The sequence below is a fragment of the Triturus cristatus genome, chromosome 4_1, assembly GCF_964204655.1.
Source record: "Triturus cristatus chromosome 4_1, aTriCri1.1, whole genome shotgun sequence".
NCBI classification, from domain to species: Eukaryota; Metazoa; Chordata; class Amphibia; order Caudata; family Salamandridae; genus Triturus; species Triturus cristatus.
The window spans coordinates 1,237,396,215-1,237,419,071 of record NC_140585.1 but is presented as its reverse complement, the minus strand read 5'-3'; the positions used below and the strand labels follow the sequence as shown (position 1 = coordinate 1,237,419,071).

Genomic DNA, 22,857 nt, shown 5'->3' with positions numbered 1-22,857 from the left:
GGCCTACTGCATAGTGTGCTCCCATCTACCACTACCAGCTATAACGCTTTGCAGGGCACGGTGAGGGCCTGGCTGGAGCTGTCGAGGCGAGTGGGAAGTCCGTTCCTGTACTCCCCTCTTCTCCCAATTGTTTATCATCCGCAGCTTCCTCTTCTCCAAGAGAGACTGTTCCAAGATTTGATTCGCAAGCTGGGACTCCATAGATGGGGAGATCTGTTCTCCGGCGGGACCTTTCGCGACCGGGAACGCTTCTTTGAAGGGTACACGCCTACCCCCCTGGAGCTCTTTACTTACTTTAGACTGAGGCATGGCATGAAGGCCATATTGCCGACTTTCCCGACTGAGCCGGACACCATGGCTCCATTACATAGGATCCTCCAGGCCACCTCACCCTCACATTTGGTCTCGATACTGTATCATGCAGTCCGCTCTGCCGCTACACTCGACATTTCCCGAGCACGTGGGGAGTGGGAGCGGGAGTTGGGGCTGGAGCTAGGTGATGACAGGTGGACATACTGCTGTTTGCAGACGGAACAAATCTCAGCAAGTAGTAGACACCGTATCATACATTTTAAATTCTTGAACCGTCTCTACTGCACTCCGGTCACCAAGTACAGATTTCAGCTGCAGGACTCGGATAATTGCGAAAGATGCCATGCCCCCCAGGCGGACTTCTTGCATCTGTCCTGGACATGCCCCACTATCCAGAGCTATTGGACACATGTGTGTTCTGCCATTTCGCAAATGATAGAGCGGCCCTTCGCACCTGATCCCATACAGGCGTTACTGGGCTACACTAAACCTATTCCGCGTGCGAGTCGCAAATTTGTTACGACGGCGCTCCTATTGGCGAAACGGCGCATAGCTTGCCGGTGGGGACGGGGACGGGCTCCGAAATTTAAGGAGTGGCTCAAGGACCTGGTCTACTGCCAGGAGCAGGTACTGACATATTCCGAATTGCTCCCTGCCCAGTCCCGCCCTGCCCATATCTGGAGACCATTACAAAGTTACTTACTGCAGTATCCGGAGGCTCTGACAGCAGACGCCCCTCCCCTGACCGTTGCCGATCCAGATCCCGCCGTCCACGACGCACACCCTGCATAGGGGGGACGGTGAGCTGCTATGGATGTATGGGGGTGGATGCGGTGTTTTCTTTTCTTCTTCCTCCACCTTCCTTTCCGGGCAGCCCCTTAGGGTCTCTCCTCTACGATATTCCAGGGCGTGAGGATTGTTTGTATGTACTCGTTGTACGAGATTTTTGGGCTGAGACTGCGCTATGGGTGATGTGAAGTGCGTGGGTGAACTTTGTCTGAGGGGCCCCCACGCCTCTACCAGGTGATTATAATGTGTCTTGACCTTTTGCCCGATGTCCCTACACTGTATACAAGCGATCAACACTCATATTCTACTGTACGTGACTGTTTACTTGGCCCCTGCGATCGCACTGGATCGGATGCTAATGCGACTTGATTTCTGCACTGCCACTTGCCTCTGTTTATGGTTTTCTTTTTGCTTTTGTATGTATGTAATGACATGACGTAAAATTTCAATAAACAAAGTTTAAAAAAAAAAAAAAAAAAAAACTACTTTAGTTATCCCTGATAGATGGACCTGATTTAGTTGTGATCAATTTTTACTATAATGTTTTTGGTTCATCCCACAGTTCAGTAGTGCATGCACTAGATACGGGGTTGGAAAAGTTTCTATGGCCCATTCGCTCTACATTTATTACTCTCTGGTTAGGTGACGTTAATATTCGGAAATGTTCCCTCTCGGCGAAATGGGTCTGTGGGGTGACCAACGCTGTGGGGAACTGCATACTGCATTTTCACCATAGTGACTATGGTATAGCCTTGAATTCCCTTATTTTTAAGTATGATCTTTCACTTTTAGGATACTGCTGTGAGGATCATGATCATTTGATCCCATCTTTTATTGGCAGAGATGCCCATACATCTATCGACCATGTCCAGCTCACTGTTTCTGCAAGTAATCTGGTCTGTACTTTTAATGGTACGGTTAGTGACCACAACCTCATAGCTTTAATCTTAGCAAATTATGGCCCATAGCACCGAAAGTTGTGCTTCTGTTTCCAATATTACCCCTGTAAGGCCAAATGGTGTTAGAGTCAAATGGACGGGTGTGGATCCCAGTAGGGTATTGCGGGAGTTTTTCATTATGACTAAGGCTCACGGTTTTATGGAAATTATTTTTTTACATTTCCGTCTCTATTTATCCATATTTATTTTTGGGCCATTTTATCTGTATTTATCCATATTTATTTTGTGTTTTGCCTATAAAAGAAGTTGTCCAACTGTACATTTCCATATATATTTAACTGATAGACACACACATACTTTACTATCTGTCGTGTTTTAGCTATTTAAGCTGCCAAATATTACATAAGAATACATTCACTGGTAAATGCTAGTATTATACCACAAATGTATATTGACACATGCCGTTATTTAAAGAAATTTCATCCTGTTTTTTAATTTTCCATGCTGTCAATCTGCTCAGCTGTAGGGCTATAATTCATGAAAGACATATTGTTTTCTGTCCGTAAAAACTGAAAACAGGGAGCCTTAATTATGACCCCCGACAAATTTGGCTACTTTCCAAACAATAATGTAAATCATTAGGAGATCCTAGTTGACTATGAGAAAATTACTAGGCCTCTTAACTCACAATTATTAGGACCTAGAACTGGTAATACAGGAAAACGAGGATGATTTGACCACTATGGCACCCAAGCTTCTAAACTACTAAGGAGGCCCTTCACAAACGTCCCACGGACTGTGCAAATAATTTAAGAAATCCTGTAAGAACTAGGCGCGGGCACTTGGAGCTAGGAGAAAGGCATTACAAGAAGCAGCATACGCTAATTTAGCCAAGGCATCCCAGATTAAGGACTTTGTTCTCTTCTGGCATATTGTGAATCCCCCTATCTTAAAGGATGATGTTATGCCTGAACTTAATTATCTAGTTTCTTGTGAAGCATAGGTCACCCATTTTAGAGGCATTTTTAATTTGTCTATGGTTGCTATCCCATTAGATAGCAGCATGGGAGATATTAAACCTCAGCTCCCACTGTCTATCACATTGGAGGAGGTTCTCCTTGCTATTGATGAAAGTGTAAGTGGAAAAGCACTGGGCCCGTATGGAGTGCCAGTAGATGCATTCAAAGCCTTGAGGGAGTTATGGGGCCCCATGTTATTCAGGGTAAGAAACAATGTACTTACCTGTAACTATAGTTCTCCAGTATTGGAAGCTTTCATAGATTCACATGCTTGAATCATTCCCCGTCATCACGATGGGAGTCCCCGGTATTTAAAAATAGTAGTAATAGACTTAGTAGAAGCAATAGTACACTGATAGGTATAGACTAGAAAGGACTAGGCCTCTCAGTTTATTAACCTATCATGGTCTTTATTAAAAAAGAACCAAAGTTCTGCCTCAACCAATCAGCATCATGTCACCCTCTAGAACCCTCCAGAGAAAAGGTCAGCACGCCTCAGATTTTCGAGCACAAGTGCTAACCCAATTATGCCCACAAAACAAGGTATGACTCCCCTGGGGTGGAGGGTGGGCCGCATGTGAATCTATGAAAGCTTTCAATACCAGAGAACTATAGTTACAGGTAAGCAACTTGTTTCTTACCCCAGTATTGGAACTTTCTATAGATTCACATGCTTGAATCAGAATAGCAAGCAGTTGGTATCACATTTACCACAGACTATAGAGCATATCGAAACATATATATTAGTAAGACTTTTAAGCATTCATCAAGTAATATAAAAGATGATAATAATAGACATATTTATACAAAACTGCTGTAAACTGCAGCATGGTAAACAGTTAAACATGTGGAAATGTGATACAGAAGAAGAGGTAGGAGGGTAGACAGGGGTGGCTCACCTTAGTGGAACATATAACAAAGTCCTGCTTGACCCACTGCTGTGTCATTTAGTTTTGCTGAGTCCAGGCAGTAGTGTCACGTGAATATGTGTCTATTCTTCCACGCTGCAGCCCTGCAAATGTCTGGAAGCAATGCGCCAGCAAATAAAGCTGCAGACATCGATACCGCCCTCGTGGAATGAGCTTGCACTCTTGCGGATAGAGGTCTTCCTGCTTTGTGATAACAACATTTTATTCCACTTGCAATCCATCTAGATATACTCTGTTGGGAGAGCGGAAAACCATTCCTTGGAGCACTGCATGCAACAAACATTTGAGATGTCTTGCGGAAAGGTTGCGTGTTATGTAAATAAAATTTAAAGCAACGCCTGACATCCAGTGAATGCAAAGCCCTCTCTGCCGATGTTGGATTTGGGAAGAAAGATTTAAGTACCATCGGTTCGTTCAGGTGGAATTCAGTGGGGACCTTAGGAATGAACTTCGGATTTGTGCGTAGCAATACTCCATCTGTTTTAAATTGCAAAAAGGGTTCCTCTATTACAAAGGCCTGAATCTCACTGACCCTTCTAGCAGATGTTAAGGCAAGAAGCAGAGCCAATTTCCAAGACAGGAACTTTATATCTGCTGTGTGAATTGGTTTGAACAGGGGTTTCATTAACTGCGAGAGGACAGTGTTCAATTGCCATGTTGGAGGTGGAGGTCTTACCGGAGGAAACATTCGAAACAGTCCTTTGAGAAATTTTCTTCGACCTTTAGAGGACCACAGAGGTGGAGAAGAAGGTGATCTTCTATATCGGGAAATAGCCGCTAAAGGAACCTTTATCGAACTATGAGCCAAGCCCGATCTTGCTAGTTATAAGAGGTAAGGTAAGACTTGTTCCAGAGAAGAAGACAGTGGGTGTATGTTCTCTTGATGACACCAGATGCGGAAACGCTTCCATTTGAGGCAGTAAGTCTTGTTGGTACTTTCAGCCCACGCCCTGGCTAGTACATCTCTGCACTCACTAGAAATGTTCAGGTGTTGGAATTCATTGTATTCAGGAGCCATGCCGACAAATGCAAGCTCTTGAGATCCGGGTGAAGAATCTGGCCCTGGTTCATGGTCAAAAGATTAGGAAATACTGGTAGTCGACGGTGTGGGACCTGCGATAGAAGAAGCAGTTCTGTATACCAGTGCAGGTGCGGCAACGCCGGAGCGATGAGTATCAACTTGCATGGTTCGGTTCTTATTTTCCTCAGAACTCTTGGGAGAAGAGGAATGGGAGAAAAGGCAATGGCAAAGACGCCGGACCATGCAATTGAAAAGGCATTCCCCCATGACCCCTGTTGGGGATGCAAACTTGCATAGTACCAGCATTTCCGGTTCTGGTGAGTTGCAAACAGGTCCAATTTCGGCTTGCCCCAGATGCGAAATATGTCCTGTAGCATTTGGTAGTGAATCTCCCATTCGTGACACGATGTTGTCAACCTGCTTAGAGTGTCCGCATTGTGTTCTGACGTCCCGGAACAATCTCTGCCTGTAACCAGATTCCTTGAGCTATGGCCCATTCCCACAAGACCTGAGCCTCTCTGGAGAGACGGCGAGACTTCTTGCCGCCTTCCTTGTTGATGTAGTGCATTGTAGTGGTATTGTCCGTCCGGACTAACACAGATAAGTTGCAAATTCTGGGAAGAAATGCCTGTAAAGCTAGATGAACCGCTTTCAGTTCTAGCACGTTTATGTGGGATTGAGTGGGAGTTCGATTCCACTTGCTACTTACTTGGAGTTCCTGGAGGTAAGCTCCCAATCCCTCTAAGCACGCATCCATCGAAACCACTAGTGGAGCAGCTACTTGTTGCAAGAGAAACCCCACTGACAGATGGCTCTTGTCTATCCACACCCTAGGGCTTTCAGCAGGCGTGGAGTTACGCGGACGATGTCGTCTAAGGATCCTCTTGATTGGACCCACTGCTTGTCCAGCTCTTCTTGAATTGGGCGCATCTTGAGGTGGCAGAAAGGAACTGGTGGTATGCAAGACGACATCGTTCCCAGAAGGGATTCGTCTATTGGCTAGCCCCAGCAGTGGAAAGCGTTGCCTAGAATGTTGTAGCATGAACTGTAAATCAGATAACAATGCAGAGGGCATCGTAACCATTTCTTCATGAGACTGCTGGTGTCCTTGTGCAGGCTGTATAAAATAAGCTTGATCATAGTATTGTTGATCATCCTCCTCATCATCATATGGCTGACACTTAACATGTAACTCCGATTAACTATAAGTGTCCCCAAATAGACCACTATCTTGTTCGGCATCTTCATCATCCCCTTCCAGTAGATGAGTTAGTAATAAAGGCATAATTCTACTGGGCGAAGTGTGCTCTGGTGTAATTTCCACTTCCTGTGTCTTTTCCGGCAATTTTGTTTCTTCATAGACATAATTATCGTCCACGATCTTCAGTTCCAAAGATTTAGCCGCAGTTGTTGACGGTCGAGACTTCGACGACAGTTGCGGTTTCGTCGACGGTAGAAATCTCGTAGACGCCGGTGACTGTCCCTCCGTCGACGCTTTCTTCGACAATATTGTCGACGGTGGCATACTCAACGTCGATGGCTGCCTCGTCGACTGCTGTAGTTTCGTTGACATCTCCGTCGACAAGGACTACTTCGTCGGCGGTACTTTACTCGACGATGACGGTCCTAACATCGGTTTCGACGACGACGACAAATGCTTCGTAGACGATGCTTTATCCTTAGGTATCAGAGGAATGGTCGAAGAAATTAAACCCTGGGTCGACTATGGTAAGGATGTCGTCAACAATGAGAGATCCACAGAACAAATTGTTGACGTGCCTGTAGAGCAGCCTCTCGTCGACGAAATGGTTGAAACACCCTCCTTCACAAGAGAACTGACTAATGGCTTGTCAGAAGAGGGTTTTTTGAATGTCAATTTTAGTTGAGCTGGAGGTGTATCTGGCTCAGAAACAGTCTTAGGCAGTTGCTCTTTTTGTGAGAGCCCTTACTGCGCTCAGAGGAAGATTTGTGAGAGGACTTCTTGGCGCACTTTTTGACAGGTTCCTTATCTGACTGTGAAGAATCCCTGGCTCTCATTGAAGAGATTTTTGAAGTTTTAGAAGAGGTTGACTGCTCACTTTCTGAGTCTGATACAGGATCAGACTTAGTTTTAAATTTTTGAAGCCAAATTAAAAGACGTCCTTCTCGATCCCTCAGGGTTTTATTTGAGAATGTACGACAAATGTTGCAGTCTGTAGCCTTATGAGACGGATATAAACAATAAATGCAGTCTTTATGAGGTTCCTCTACATAAAGCCTCTTCTTCAAACAAGTGGCACATTTTCTAAAGAGAGCTTTCTTAGTCTTATCAGCCATAGTTCAGTCCCAACAAATAAGTAAATCCACTCTATTGATGTCAATATAATGAGGTTAAAGTACTTCCCTGACAGGAAATCCTGAAAATGTCCTTTAGAGGAGAAAACTGAGCAGCGCTCAGAGGAGACTCCCTTAGCACAACGTGCGGTAGAAAATCTGAGGTGCTGACCTTCTCTTTAGAGGGCGACTGGATGCTGATTGGTTGAGGCAGAACTTTGGTTCTTTTTTTGATAATGACCATGATAGGTTAATAAACTGAGAGGCCTAGGCCTTTCTAGTCTATACCTATCAGTGTACTATTACTTCTACTAAGTCTATTGCTACTATTTTTAAATACCAGGGACTCCCATCATGACGACGGGGAATGATTCAAGCATGTGAATGAATCTATGAAAGTTCCAATACTGGAGTAATGAATGCATTAGCGGACAGTACTCCCCCGTCTTAGGCGGTATCGATCATAGTCCCTATTTTTAAAAAGTTAAACAAATCTGACCCGAAGTGTTATCGTCCAATTTCCCATCTCGTTTCGTCAGCTAAATTGATGGGAAAGGTTCCTATGGAGAGATTAGAAGACTGGGCAGGGTAATTCACTTATTTCTGATGTGCAATTTGGGTTTAGGAGAGGCCGGGGGACAGTGGAACAATGTAAGAACCTAGAATGACTTATTGGGAAATATACCAAAGTTAAGTCAGGTTCCCTTTTTCTTTGTTTCGCTGATCTCTGTAATGCCTTTGATTTGATTGACCATACTCCACTCTGGACCACATTGATTGCCCAGGGTGCCCCTAGCAACATAATTAGCTTCTTAGCACATCTTTATGGAAATGCCTCTGGCACAGTGAGGAACGGCCTTAATGGGGAATGATTCCCCTGATACATCTAGGAATAACTCCTTACTATCAAGGACACCCATCGGCTTACATAAAATGGATGGAGACCTTTGGGCACTTCATGGATTCTAGGAAGGTGAAAAACAATAGGGCAAAGACCTTTACGATGATATGTGGGAAAGTGCAGAAACGTAAGACATTTTATATTGAGGGAGTCCCTACTGGTAATGTCAATTCCTTCTCCTAACTAGGGATTCCATTCGTGAGTAGTGGATACTGGGTTCAGCAAGTTTTAAGCATACAGATAAAATTGAGTAGAGTTTGTGAGGGAGTGCTCACATTTTCTTACAAGATTGGCAGTCACCCAATTAAGGCAATTATTGAAATCTAAAAGGTGAGCGGCATTTCAACCGCTAGCTATGGGGAGGCTTGTTGGGCTATGCTCCCAGTCAACTACTACAGGTGGAAGAGTCCTGTTTTCTTAAATATCTGCTGTGTGCACCCGATCTGTATCATCTTTTATAATACATAAAGAGGTTGGCATACACTTTTTAGAGGATACCCTAGCTCTAAAAATCCTTTTACTTTGGCACTCTATATGGTTGAAAACAGAAACAAATTTTACAAAGTCAATTATAACTGACTGTTTAGCCCACGGCCATGCGTTGTAAATATCCTGGTTGTCCTATATAAAAGGTTTTTATAAAATGTTGTTTGACCTATCTATTGTGACCAACCCTGCTAGTTGTTCCTCACTGGAAAAAGGCGTTATTAAGAGCACCTTTCTGAATTACAGAAAGGAGCACAGAATGCTTGAAGAATATAAGAAACATACAGTAGTCCTATATGTATCAAATAATTTATTGGAGGGATGGCAGCATTATTTGACCTCGGTGACTAACACCCAACATCGTTTCGTGTTAACCAGACTACGACTGGGTATTGTCCACCATTTGGCCGCCTTACCTCTAATGAAATAGCATTCATCAGCCGCTATACCCTGACCTTGCGATGGTGTCTCAGCACACAGCACTTTATGTAATTTTGTGGTTTTTACAAAGGGTTTAAGAAAATACTACTTAAAACCACTTTCTTTTTTTAGAATAACATTAGGGACTACAGAGTGGTTTTGAAATTTATATTTGCACTAATGAACCCTTTGGTCTGTCTTAGAATTGCGCTTTACATTTAGGCTACTATACATTACAGGAAAAGCATAGTCCTGTAATAAATTTTATGTGGATTTCAAGTTGCTTTTATACATTTATATATTTTAATAGTGTGGTGCACCTATATAATTTAATATTGTGGTGTATCTATGAATTATTATTTTTTAAAGCATTGTTTATTAGCATTTTGTATTAAACAGTATCACAAACAAAATTTTGACTCTGTTTCAATTACAGTTTATCATTTTACTGGGTTACGACAAATTATACTTCTTAGGGTTTCCAGGGTGTGTGTCTAACTCTTTGTTTATACATTCGTTTACACCATAGTGCTTCTTGGCCATATATCATGATCACAGGTAAATCATTATCTATTAGGCTATGTAATTCACCTTCTATTCAGCCACTGTTGGGTGAGCAACGGCCATCCCCTCTATGTCTGACATTATTTTTCATGCTTGCAAAAGAAAGAAACAAAAACTTCAATCTCTATCTAAAACTTGTGCAGAAGGGTGGAACGTGCATGTAAGTGCATGTGTCTTACTTGGGGTAATCAAATTGCAGTGCCTCAACGTGGCCATCTGAGTGGGTTGGGAAGGCTACTCGAGTTGTCCTAATGTCCTTCACAATTCGGCCTTCCTCTAATTAATTGAGAGTAGTCCTATAGTTCAATATCATATTCTAACCTACTATCTCATTCTTGGGACGTGAGTACTGTAACGCCATGCGTCCTATTATTCTTACTCACTTCCACTCCCCTCCCCCCCCCCCCACTTGTTTGTGCTGGTGTCTCCCACATCGCCAATGCTTCCTTCCATAGTTCTGCTATGCGGCGTTGCCGCACTCCCCTAGATTTGTCCCATTGTAGTGCTCTCCCTTCGGCTCCAGCCCAGCTAATCACGTCTTGGAGAGGCCGGGGGACAGTGGAACAATGTAAGAACCTAGAATGACTTGTTGGGAAATATACCAAAGTTAAGTCAGGTTCCCTTTTTCTTTGTTTCGCTGATCTCAGTAATGCCTTTGATTTGATTGACCATACTCCACTCTGGACCACATTGATTGCCCAGGTTGCCCCTAGCAACATAATTAGCTTCTTAGCACATCTTTATGGAAATGCCTCTGGCACAGTGAGGAACGGCCTTAATGGGGAATGATTCCCCTGATACATCTAGGAATAACTCCTTACTATCAAGGACACCCATCGGCTTACATAAAATGGATGGAGACCTTTGGGCACTTCATGGATTCTAGGAAGGTGAAAAACAATAGGGCAAAGACCTTTATGATGATATGAGGGAAAGTGCAGAAACGTAAGACATTTTATATTGAGGGAGTCCCTACTGGTAATGTCAATTCCTTCTCCTAACTAGGGATTCCATTCGTGAGTAGTGGATACTGGGTTCAGCAAGTTTTAAGCATACAGATAAAATTGAGTAGAGTTTGTGAGGGAGTGCTCACATTTTCTTACAAGATTGGCAGTCACCCAATTAAGGCAATTATTGAAATCTAAAAGGTGAGGGGCATTTCAACCGCTAGCTATGGGGGAGGCTTGTTGGGCTATGCTCCCAGTCAACTACTACAGGTGGAAGAGTCCCGTTTTCTTAAATATCTGCTGTGTGCACCCGATCTGTATCATCTTTTATAATACATAAAGAGGTTGGCATACACTTTTTAGAGGATACCCTAGCTCTAAAAATCCTTTTACTTTGGCACTCTATATGGTTGAAAACAGAAACAAATTTTACAAAGTCAATTATAACTGACTGTTTAGCCCATGGCCATGCGTTGTAAATATCCTGGTTGTCCTATATAAAAGGTTTTTATAAAATGTTGTTTGACCTATCTATTGTGACCAACCCTGCTAGTTGTTCCTCACTGGAAAAAGGCGTTATTAAGAGCACCTTTCTGAATTACAGAAAGGAGCACAGAATGCTTGAAGAATATAAGAAACATACAGTAGTCCTATATGTATCAAATAATTTGTTGGAGGGATGGCAGCATTATTTGACCTCGGTGACTAACACCCAACATCGTTTCGTGTTAACCAGACTACGACTGGGTATTGTCCACCATTTGGCCGCCTTACCTCTAATGAAATAGCATTCATCAGACGCTATACCCTGACCTTGCGATGGTGTCTCAGCACACAGCACTTTATGTAATTTTGTGGTTTTTACAAAGGGTTTAAGAAAATACTACTTAAAACCACTTTCTTTTTTTAGAATAACATTAGGGACTACAGAGTGGTTTTGAAATGTATATTTGCACTAATGAACCCTTTGGTCTGTCTTAGAATTGCGCTTTAAATTTAGGCTACTATACATTACAGGAAAAGCATAGTCCTGTAATAAATTTTATGTGGATTTCAAGTTGCTTTTATACATTTATATATTTTAATAGTGTGGTGCACCTATATAATTTAATATTGTGGTGTATCTATGAATTATTATTTTTTAAAGCATTGTTTATTAGCATTTTGTATTAAACAGTATCACAAACAAAATTTTGACTCTGTTTCAATTACAGTTTATCATTTTACTGGGTTACGACAAATTATACTTCTTAGGGTTTCCAGGGTGTGTGTCTAACTCTTTGTTTATACATTCGTTTACACCATAGTGCTTCTTGGCCATATATCATGATCACAGGTAAATCATTATCTATTAGGCTATGTAATTCACCTTCTATTCAGCCACTGTTGGGTGAGCAACGGCCATCCCCTCTATGTCTGACATTATTTTTCATGCTTGCAAAAGAAAGAAACAAAAACTTCAATCTCTATCTAAAACTTGTGCAGAAGGGTGGAACGTGCATGTAAGTGCATGTGTCTTACTTGGGGTAATCAAATTGCAGTGCCTCAACGTGGCCATCTGAGTGGGTTGGGAAGGCTACTCGAGTTGTCCTAATGTCCTTCACAATTCGGCCTTCCTCTAATTAATTGAGAGTAGTCCTATAGTTCAATATCATATTCTAACCTACTATCTCATTCTTGGGACGTGAGTACTGTAACGCCATGCGTCCTATTATTCTTACTCACTTCCACTCCCCTCCCCCCCCCCCCACTTGTTTGTGCTGGTGTCTCCCACATCGCCAATGCTTCCTTCCATAGTTCTGCTATGCGGCGTTGCCGCACTCCCCTAGATTTGTCCCATTGTAGTGCTCTCCCTTCGGCTCCAGCCCAGCTAATCACGTCTTGGTTCCAACTTGCTACCTGGGGTCCCATTGCAGACTTCCATTCTAGTGCAATTTCAATCCCATTGCCAAATCTATCAGTCTATTCCCGACCTTGCGCTTATGCAGTTGGGGGAAAAGTCCCAACAATACTCTTAGTCGTGTTCCTGCTTTTTCTTACTTGGGTGCTTATCTGATTCTTCTTTTTCTTGGTTTACTTTGATCTCTGCTAGAGGGCACGTGTTTACTAGAAGCATTGTTTCCATGTCCAACTTTGCCTCTACATTGGGCCGCAAGCATGTCAAATCCTTGTTTGACATTTATAAAGCAAAGTTTTTCCATAGCTGCTTATGATAGTGAGCTTTGGGGGTATACCAATGTGTCTTTCTTGCAAGTTCGTCAAAACAAGTTCTTAAGGAAGCTCCTCTCCCACAGAGTGCATCCTCTATTATTATTCATGAGGAATTGGGGATTGACTTTTAAGAAGACATGTTGATGTTGCAGACCTTACTCTTATGAGTCTTGGTGTGGGTTCGTCAAGCCAACTGCTAAATCGATCGTTGTTAAAAGACTGCTGGCAGCTTGACAAAGATAGGAGTATTCATTGGATCAGTTATGTAAAGGACTGTTTTATCAAGCTGAGTCGTCCTGAATTTTTTTTATCAACCAGAGTTTCTCATTAAGGAGAATTACTCTTGGACTAAAAAAGCTTTTACAACTTGGAGGGCTAGGGAGAGGATATCATTGGTCAAGGAAAAGTCGTCTTTTTTTACCACTACAGACCAGTCTTGTAATAGAACCATATTTTTTATTTAACCTGTCTGATCACCCTCGTTTTCTGCTCATTTCTTTTAGATTGAAACTAATACATCACTTATTGGCAGTTCTTCAGGAAAGCTCATATGGCACTACCTTTATCACCTGCAGCTGTGACAACCATTCGGTCCAGGACACTTTGCACTTAACTATGTTTTGCACTTTCTAGAAAAGACTAAGAAAGATTCTTACTGTCCCACTAAGAAAGCTTCTTACTGTTTACACAAGTTTGCCCTGTTCGGTTTTATCTAATGTTATTACCGGATGTACTAACTTGTTGTCTTAATTTAGCTCATTTTTAGGTCTCGCTGCCTTATCGAGACATACTGTATTCAGGATTTGGGCATTAAGCAACACCCATATTTCTAATTGGCTCCTTGTACTGTCTTTCGTAAATGGCTGCTTTTCAATTATGAATATGGTCACTAGTCCCTCCTATTAAGGTCCAGTCTAGGCAGCAAGCATGCACTCCCTGCAAGACCTGCTGTATTCCAAAAGGCCTTTGCTCCCGCCGGCTGCTTTCCCATTGTTTCAGTGCAGAGTTGTTCTTCTTTGCTGCTTCCTAAATGGTTCAAACAGCTAAATGTCTCTTCAGTCTTTTCCCGCAGGAGCACCGGCCAAATACAATCTTCTTCCGTTTCCATTGTTCAGGTGTTGTTTGGGTGAACTCTTTTTCGTGTTTCCAACGCGCCACAACTTTGGGTGCAGCCGCTTTGTTTTCCGCCTGTAGCTGCTTCAATGCATAGAGCCACCATCTCACAGTGTGAGGCTGCAGGATCCCTCTGCTCTCCCTGCTTAGGTCTTTGCTCACCGTCCCTTCCCCCTTCGATATTTTTAGGCCAAAGATGGCTCGGAATTTGTCAGCTCATGTTTCTATTGAAAGCACTCCTTAAAAGAATTCTTTGATTTCTGCAAGATCTTTGGATTGTCATTTGCCTTATTTTGCTGTAGAACGCGCTCATCTTTTAATATGTATTTCATGGAATAATGGGAGGCGATAGTTGGAGCTTAAGAATGTCTATCCATGACAATGGCTAGCATCCATTAGTATTTTGCTACTTTACTACTTTGAGGGTTTTGTGGCGCGTTATCCCATATTGAGTAGGTAGTGCAGAGGGTAGAGCTGCTGGCAGTTTTATTGTGGAGGGGGATAGTAACTGATTACTTGACTGAATTTAGTGAAACTGTTGCAGCTCTGTTTTTGAGCCTGAAGGCGTAAACAGGGTTGCAGCCCTATAGGATGGAAGTAATAACAAGTAAGCCTTTAGGTTTGTCGTCAAACTTCACTTAATACATTTTGTCATCTGCATAGCTGCCAAACAGCGTACTGACAGAAAATGGAGGAGTGTTTGCTGCATATCCGGCTTCAGCCCAAATAACTCAGAAGTACCAATTTACTATTTTTCCAACAGACCACATCAGTGAGTTTCCTGACCAGCTTAATGACAGTGTTCTTAAAGTGGTGCCCTTTGACATGGAGTGGCTAGACCTCATGAAGTTGGGAGGCTCATCTCTAGCTGACATGCCTCCAAACTTAAAATGTCTAAATGTCAAACATGACCGGCTTCACTACTTTGAAGCATTTGACGCTGAATTGATGGAAGGTTCCTGCACTGAAATAACAGGTACTCATATTTTCTTCTAGCATACCTCTTTGGGAGATTCCAATGCAGACAAAACTTTGTTTGGGATAGTTGTTCTCCTAAACATGTTCTTGACAGTGGTCTCTCCTGACCAGGCTATGGAACATTCTTTGTCTCAGATGAGAATTACCTGCTGATCCTTTATACCCTGGGAATTGCTCTGCAGTGAAGAAATTTGGTCAGGAGAGAAAGCATAGCCCCTACGGTACTTTTTCCAGATATGACAGCCATAAGAAGGGCATTTCACAAAAAACAGGTTGAAGGGGCAGAGGCAACATAGAAGACAAATAACACAAAACTGAGAAATATCTCAATATGAACAGTGAAGATTATGTATTTCAAACAACGGACAGTGCAGCGAAACAAAGTCGAATTATAACAGGAGAAAATTAATTTCAGTAGAAATGTGCAACCCCCAGCGTAAAGTGAACAGATCTCTGGACACCGAAACATACAGCTGCCTCCAAGCCGGGTCATCTACGAAAGAAGAATCAGCCTGGGGCATTAAAGGAACATTGGTTTTAAAATTATGCAAAGAGCCTCAAGCCTTTATGCCAATTATCTTTTCCATTTTTAGTTGTACATAAGATGCATAGTTAAACTTAATGTCATAAGCCTATGCTTTTGTTAAAGCCTTGCTATAATTTGTTTTTCTTAAAAAGGAGAAAACATTATCTTGTTGTTAAACATGGGCAAAGACATTCAGTGACAATAAAAATCAGTATAGGTCCCATGAACAAGGAGTCATGGTTTCCAAATGCTTGTCAGCAGTGCATGGTCAAATACAATCAAAAGATACAAGTCACAGCAACTAAGTTGTACAACCAATACCATTTTGCTACATCCAGTGCAGAACATTATCCCCAACTCCCAATGCATGAATAACAGTTGTTCTTTTTAATGTGGGTTACACAAGCATGTGGCAATATGAACATGCAGAAGATATAGGAACAATACTAGGTTGAGCAGTCGGGAGGACCTATGGATTAAGTGTGATGCTGGGGCCCTGCCCGTTTGTAACTTCCTAAGGGGCAAGAAAACCTCCTTTAAAACACCAGGATATTGCAACAAGCACCACCACTAACTGGAAGAAGTCTGGTGGGGTAATGTTAGACTGTTTGCATGGAATTAGAGCATGCCAACCCATATGAGTGTGGTGAAAAACACAAAATAAAATAGGGCCATACGAGAAGAGGCACTCATCTGGGATCTTGGCGGTTCCCACTAAAGTCAGGAGACCCACTGGGCAGTACAAAGCCGCCTGAAACATGTAGGTCTGAAGGATATAGAAGCACAAATACACTCCAATTACATCCCCTCCTGGTTTTAGGCTACCATGGGTGGCCTTAGAATAACATATAAAACAAGGGTTCACCTAAAGAAATTTGTAACCAATATAAGTATCCCACAAAAGCAAAATCAGAGTGCACCCTTCAAGAGTGAGGTCGAGCACACTCATTGGTACTAGACTAACTGGGTAAGGACTCAATGATGGAGCATGCCACACAAACTCGTGTGGGCGAGAGTTCCTTTTAAAAACGGATATTGTTTATTTTTCTGAGTTAGAAATTGGGATGAAAAGGTCCTGTTAGCACTGGTAGGCATCATCTTCATTGTATATAATAATCTGAAAAAAGTCTCATATTACTCTGCTCAATCACATAAAGATCCTTAAGGCATCACAGTACCTCGCACGAGATTAAAAACAAAATGCCATGGAGGCTATCCAATAAGGGGTTAACAATACAGCTGAAAAATATGGGACACCAGTAATCGTTCTTGTGTAAGAACCTCAACGTTTGTTGAATTTTTAGTTAGTTTAGTTAGTTGGCAAGGCGATTCTCAAATAGTGTTACATGTCCAGAACCAAGCAGCCCGGCTGGTGTACGGTCTTCCTCGGTATCACCACTCCACCCCTCTTCTTAGGGAGCTTCACTGGCTCCCTATAAAGGAACGGGCCCTATTTAAGATCGGCTGCATGGTCTTCCAGGCCCGCCAGGGCACTGCCCCCGCCTTCATCTCCTCACTAATCAAGTCTTATGTACCTTTAAGAGATCTCCGGTCTTCCTCCAAGTCCCTCCTTCAGATCCCTCGTTTCTCTCGCAAAAAGTGGGGCGGGGCCAATTTCTCCACCCTGGCCCCAACCTTTTGGAACTCGCTCCCTGATCACCTCCGCTCTGCCACTCAGTATCTCCCCTTTCGCAGAGATCTGAAAACGTTCCTCTTCAGTCAGGCTTTCCTCACTTAAACTCCCTCAAAATTCCCTTCACCTCTCCCTGGTCTTTCCCCCTCAGTTGCCTATCCCCCTAGCGCCAAGAAACCGCAAGGTGTACGCTGCGCTCTAGAAGTTTTTTAAATTAGAAATTAGAAATTAGTTGTTTTGAAAAATCACATTTTATCTGCACTTTCAGTTGTAGAGGGCAGCTCATAGCTATGTGGATTCAGCTTTGACAAATCTCTGGCAGTACCACTCAGTCTGGTTTCAAATCCAACCACGGAACAGAACCGGCTTTCATCGCTGCCACCTACAACATCCCCATGAACCTGGACAAAGGAGACACTACAGCCGACATCCTCCAGAACCTCTACGCAGGATTTGACAGTCTCCCAACCCATCCTCATCCAACACCTGCACGATATCAGAATCCAAAGACACACACTCCGATGGATCTGCTACTTCCTGATTGTAAGGACCCAGTCTGTCAACCTGTCACCGTACACCTCAGATGTCCGCGACTTCATCTGCGGAGGTCCACAAGGATCGTCTCTGACCCTCTTCAATGCATTTATGATCCCTCTAGCCAGCATCATCTGTTCACATAATATCAATGTCCGTTCCTACGGTGACAACACTTAACTCATTCTCTCTATTATGGACATGGCGCCCAGCAGCCGATCAAGTTCAATGGCTGCATGACTCAAATTGCACACAGGAGGAAGACCAACTGTTTAAAGCTGAACACTGACAAGACCAAAATCGTGATCTTCGGGAAGAGCACATCACTGTGGGACTCCACCTTGTAGCTAATAGAGCTAGGGCCGACACCCACCACGCACACCAAGAACCTTGGGATCATCATACAGCAACCTCAACATGACTATCCAAGTCAATGTCGCCACTGCTTCATGCTTCCATGCCCTGAAGATGCTGAGGAAGATTTTCAAATAGCTCCCAATCAGCACCTGGAAAAACCGCCCAGAAACCCTGGTCACAAGCAAGCTGGACTACGGGAACACCCTCTGTGCGGGGATCAAAAAATAAAACTCACCAGAAGGCTGCAGACCATTCAGAATTCAACAGCCAGAATCGGTCTCAACCTCCCACACCACACTCACTTCACACTATACATGAAGGAGCTCCACTGGCTCCCCATTCACAAACAAGCACAATCCAAACTCCTCACCTACACTTTCAAGGCACTACATAACACTGACTTAGCATACCTCAACAGTTATGCTGAGGGATTGTGTGCACCTCTGTGTACACTATACCTCAACAAGGTATAGTGTGCATAGAGTCCAGTGGACCCCCAAAGGCTTACAGAGGTTAAGGTAGATGATAACTTACTCTCTATTTGTGCTAGTGTGGGCGAGCAGTAAGGCTTTATCAGAGGGTTGTGTTAAGCATTTATTGAACACACTTAGGCAAGAATTGATTTCACACACTCAAATACTGAACTTTGACTAGAACCAAGCAAGGCCTGGCACAGGTAAGTGTAATAGTACTTTGCAAGAACAATGTAGATGAATGCAGGTGAATGCAATTGGTTTGGGTAGAGGTAAGTCAAGTGTTCAGAAACAGTTAAAATAACTTTTTTGTTACTTTGTGATTACTTTGTAAGTTACTTTTCAGAATAGTTTTTCTAATCAGTGTGATATGCCTAGATATCACAATGGGACATTTCCGGAATAAAAGGTGAGAAAAACAGTTTTTATCAAAACACAGTTTCTTAGGTTTCCATACAAAACACAGACGTTTTTCAGAGGAAAATAGTCAATGCAATCCTATTGAGAAAAATGTGGTTCTTTCGCAGGTAAGTAAACGGTCTTGAGAGCTGAGTTTCTGGGGTTAGAACAAGGGTTCCCCCAGGGTCAAGGATGCACTCACAAATCACCCTCAGCGGCCCTAGGGCGGTCGTATGTAGAGTGCTGAGGCCCAATGTTTTCCAATAGGGGATAGGGGGCCTCCGGGAGGTGGCTGCTCATGAGCAGGCCACAAGGTTGAGGGAGCAAAGCTCCTGGAATCAAGCTCAGGCAAAGGGGGGGGGGGGGGGTGTTAAAGATAGCACCCAAAGTGCACCCACAGAGTACAGCCGGTTGCAGGATGCTGTTTTGGCATCGGGTGCCCTTTTGTTTTCAATGGGGATTCTCCGGTTTCAGCTAACACTGCAGGCTGTGGGACGAAGATAGATCTTCTGGAGGTGACCACTGGTTGGAGAGGTAAGCTGGGATTTTGGGGGTTGCCTGGACACCGTCGGTTGGGCCACCCAAACCCGTCGGGTGTAGGGGTGTCCTTTGGCATCAGGTTTTCTTACCAGCTCCTGGTCAGGGGGACCCTCCAGATAGAGGCTGCAGGTGTCGGCTGGGAGCTTGAGGCAGGTCAGGGGTCACTGGATCTTGGGTCAGGATCGCATGGGAGACCTCTTGTTGGTGTTGGGCCACTCCAACTCAGGCCGTGGGTGTCAGGTGCAGAGTAGTGCAAACCTGCGGATTTGGCCAGTCTGTTGTTGAGCAAATCCGGTGCTCAAAGGAAGACAAAGTATTTTTAGTGAAGGCAGGGCAGGTTCTGGGGGGTTGCTGACTGCAGGACAAGCTGGGATTCCGTTGGAGCAGGCCGAGGTCGGGACAGACCGGTAGGGCTGGGGCCAAGTCAGTTGGTGTCCTCTTCTTCTTCAGCAGGGCTCTTCGGTCCTTCTTCTTCTTCCCTCTTCTTGTCTGAGGAGGCAGGTTTTGGGGTTGCCCCTAAATACTAGATTTAGGGGCCTTTCAGATAGGTACAGGTTGGGACCAATGTGTCAATCAACCAATCAGGGGTTTATATAGCGCGCTACTCACCCGTGAGGGTCTTAAGGCACTGGGGGGGTCTGGATCAGTCGAAGAGCCAGGTCTTGAGGTCCTTCCTGAACGCGTGCAGGGTCGGGGAGCATCTGATGTTCACAGGGAGCTCGTTCCAGGTCCTGGCTGCGATGTAGGAGAAAGCTCTCCCGCCGATTCTGTGGATGTGTGGATCTCTACCAGGGCGAGGTCGGCGGAGCGGAGGTTCCTCTTGGCTGCGTGGAAGGATACTCTCTCGTAGAGGTATTGGGTCCGATGTTGTTGAGGGATTTGTATGCGCGGGTGAGGAGTTTGAATGTGACCTGTGGCTGAGGAGTTCTGGATGGTTTGGAGTTTGTGTAGAAGAGGTCTGTTGATTCCGGCGTAGAGGGCGTTGCTGTAGTCCAGTCTGCTGGTTATGAGTGTGTGGGTGACGGTCCTTCTGCAGTCGGGGGAGATCCATTTGAAAGTCTTACAGAGGATGCGAAGGCAGTTGAAACTCGTGGAAGCGAAGGCGTTGATCTGGCGGTTCATGGAGAGGGAGGAGTCAAGGATGATGCTGAGGTTCCGGGCGTGGTCTGTAGGGGTGGGTGGGCTTCCGAGGATGGAGGGCCACCAGGTGTTGGCGCAGGTGGAGGTGCAGGATCCAAGGATGAGGACTTCGGTCTTGTCTGAGTTGAGCTTCAAACAGCTGTCTTCCATCCAGGCTGCCACGTTCTTCATTCCTTCCTTGAAGCAGAGTCTGGTATCTTCGGGATTCTTTGTGAGTGAGAGGATGAGCTGGGTGTTGTCGGCGTAGGAAACGATGCTGAGCCTATGCTGTCTGACGATGGTGGCGAGGGGGGCCATGTAGATGTTGAAGAGCGTGGGGCTGAGTGATGATCCCTGGGGTACTCCGCAGTTGATTTCCATGGGTTCAGAGATGAAGGGAGGGAGTCGAATCCTCTGGGTTCTGCCAGAGAGGAAGGATTGGATCCAGTCGAGCGCGTCTCCTTGTATCCCCGCGTCGTGAAGTCTGGCTGCGAGCGTGCAATGTGAAACGGTGTCGAAGGCTGCGGAGAGGTCTAGAAGGATGAGGGCCACAGTGTGTCCCTGATCTAGTAGTATGCGGATGTCGTCAGTGGCAGCGAGGAGGGCGGTCTCGGTGCTGTGGTTGCTGCGAAATCCAGACTGAGAGGCGTCTAGGATAGAGTTCTCTTCGATGAAGGTGGTCAGCTGGCCGTTAACGAGTCTCTCGGTGACTTTGGCCGCAAAGGGGAGGAGAAAGATGGGCCGGTAGTTTTTCAGGTGCGTTGGGTCGGCCGTTGGTTTCTTGAAGAGGGGTTTCACTTCCGCCCGTTTCCAGTCATCTGGGCAAATGCCGGATCTGAGGAAGGCGTTGATGGTACGTCCTAGTTTGGGTGTGATGACGGCGGCGGCTCTGTGGAATATGTGCAGTGCGCAGGGGTCCGTTGGGGCTCCTGAGTGTGTCTTCTTCATGGTCGCGGTATCCCAGGACGTGATGGTCGGCTTATCGTCGGGGGTGGGTAGGGGGGTGATGTCTGGCGCTGGTTCGCTGAAGTAGTCGTAGAGGCCCTTGATCTCCAGATAGAAGTAGGAGCTGAGCTTGTTGCAGAGTTCCTGGGAAGGTGTAACGTCCATGGCTTCGCAGGTGGGTTTTGCGAACTGCTGTATGACGCTAAACAGTTCCTTGGCATTGGTCGCGTTAGTCTGGACTTTGTCTCTTATGAAGGTCCATTTGGTGTATCTTATGCGCTGGTGGTATTCCTTCAGGGCGCTCTTGTGGTTGTTTCGTGCTCCCATGGTTTTCTGGTTTCGCCAGGTTTTCTCTAGGCGTCTGCAGGAACGTCTGGCTTCTTGAAGTTCTGTGGTGAACCAGGCGGCCTTCAGAGGGTGTTGTTTGGTGGTGTGGCGGAGGGGAGCGAGCTTGTCAGCGCAGCAGGAGACCCAGCGGTGAAATTCCCTGGCTGCGGAGTTGGTGTCGGTAGTGGCACTGGGGGGGATGGGGGGGGGGGGGTGGTGTTGAGGTGGTCCTCTGTGACCTTGCTCCAGTTCTGTCGTGGCGGGGCGGGCTTGGGTGTGGTGGTGGTGTTGAAGGTGAAGTTGAAGGTGAAGTGGACGCAGTTGTGGTCCGCCCAGAGGGGCTGGGTGGTGTGGCTGAAGCGGATGTTTGTTCCTCCCGCGAAGATGGGGTTGAGGGTGTGACCCGCTCTGTGGGTGGGCATGTTGACGAGCTGCTTCAGTCCTAGGTTGGCGAGTTTGTCGAGGAGAGTGGTGGAGTCGGGGTCGGTGCGGTTGTCGAGGTGAAAGTTGAGGTCCCCAAGTAGAATGTAGTCTGTGGAGGTGATCGGTCCCTTCCTTGTGGTGGGTACACCCCCTATTATGCGACCCTCCAGTGGAAGTGGGGCATAAGCCTCACTCTGGTTGGCTGGGTTCCCCCATCTTCAAGATGGCGGGGACTGAGAGTTGTGCCTCTCCTCACCTCTCCCACCTGTGGGGTGGAGATGGCAAGGTGGGCACACTTCTCCTCATGTCTTGGTTTTCCCACCGATTCTCCTGCCCAAAGTGGGGGTCAGAACCGGTGGGGACCAGTTGCTGGCAGCAGCAAATGGCTGGGATCAGCTCACAAAGGCGGCAAGCCTTTGGAGCTTCCCTTTCGTGGACCCTGCCCATCCTGGGGGAAGGAGACTTGCCACCTCCGCCCAGGATGTGCTTTGTTTCAGGACCCAGAGAGTGGTAGGCTCTCAACCCAGGGGTCCAGAAACATGTCTGGGGGTTGCAGCTGGTAAGCAGCCAGTCAGCCAGGACAGTCAAGTCGTTTTTTAGGGGGCATCTCTAAGATGCCCTCTGAGTCCATTTTTTATTAAATCTTTATGTGCTGATACCAAACTTCCCAGATTTCAGT

General features: G+C 45.2%; 1 protein-coding gene across 5 annotated transcripts in view; it reads right to left on the bottom strand.

Moving 5' to 3' along the window:
• Positions 1–22,857, bottom strand: part of ZNF740 (zinc finger protein 740) — a 240,497-nt gene that overhangs the window by 46,697 nt on the left and 170,943 nt on the right. The window lies entirely within an intron of this gene.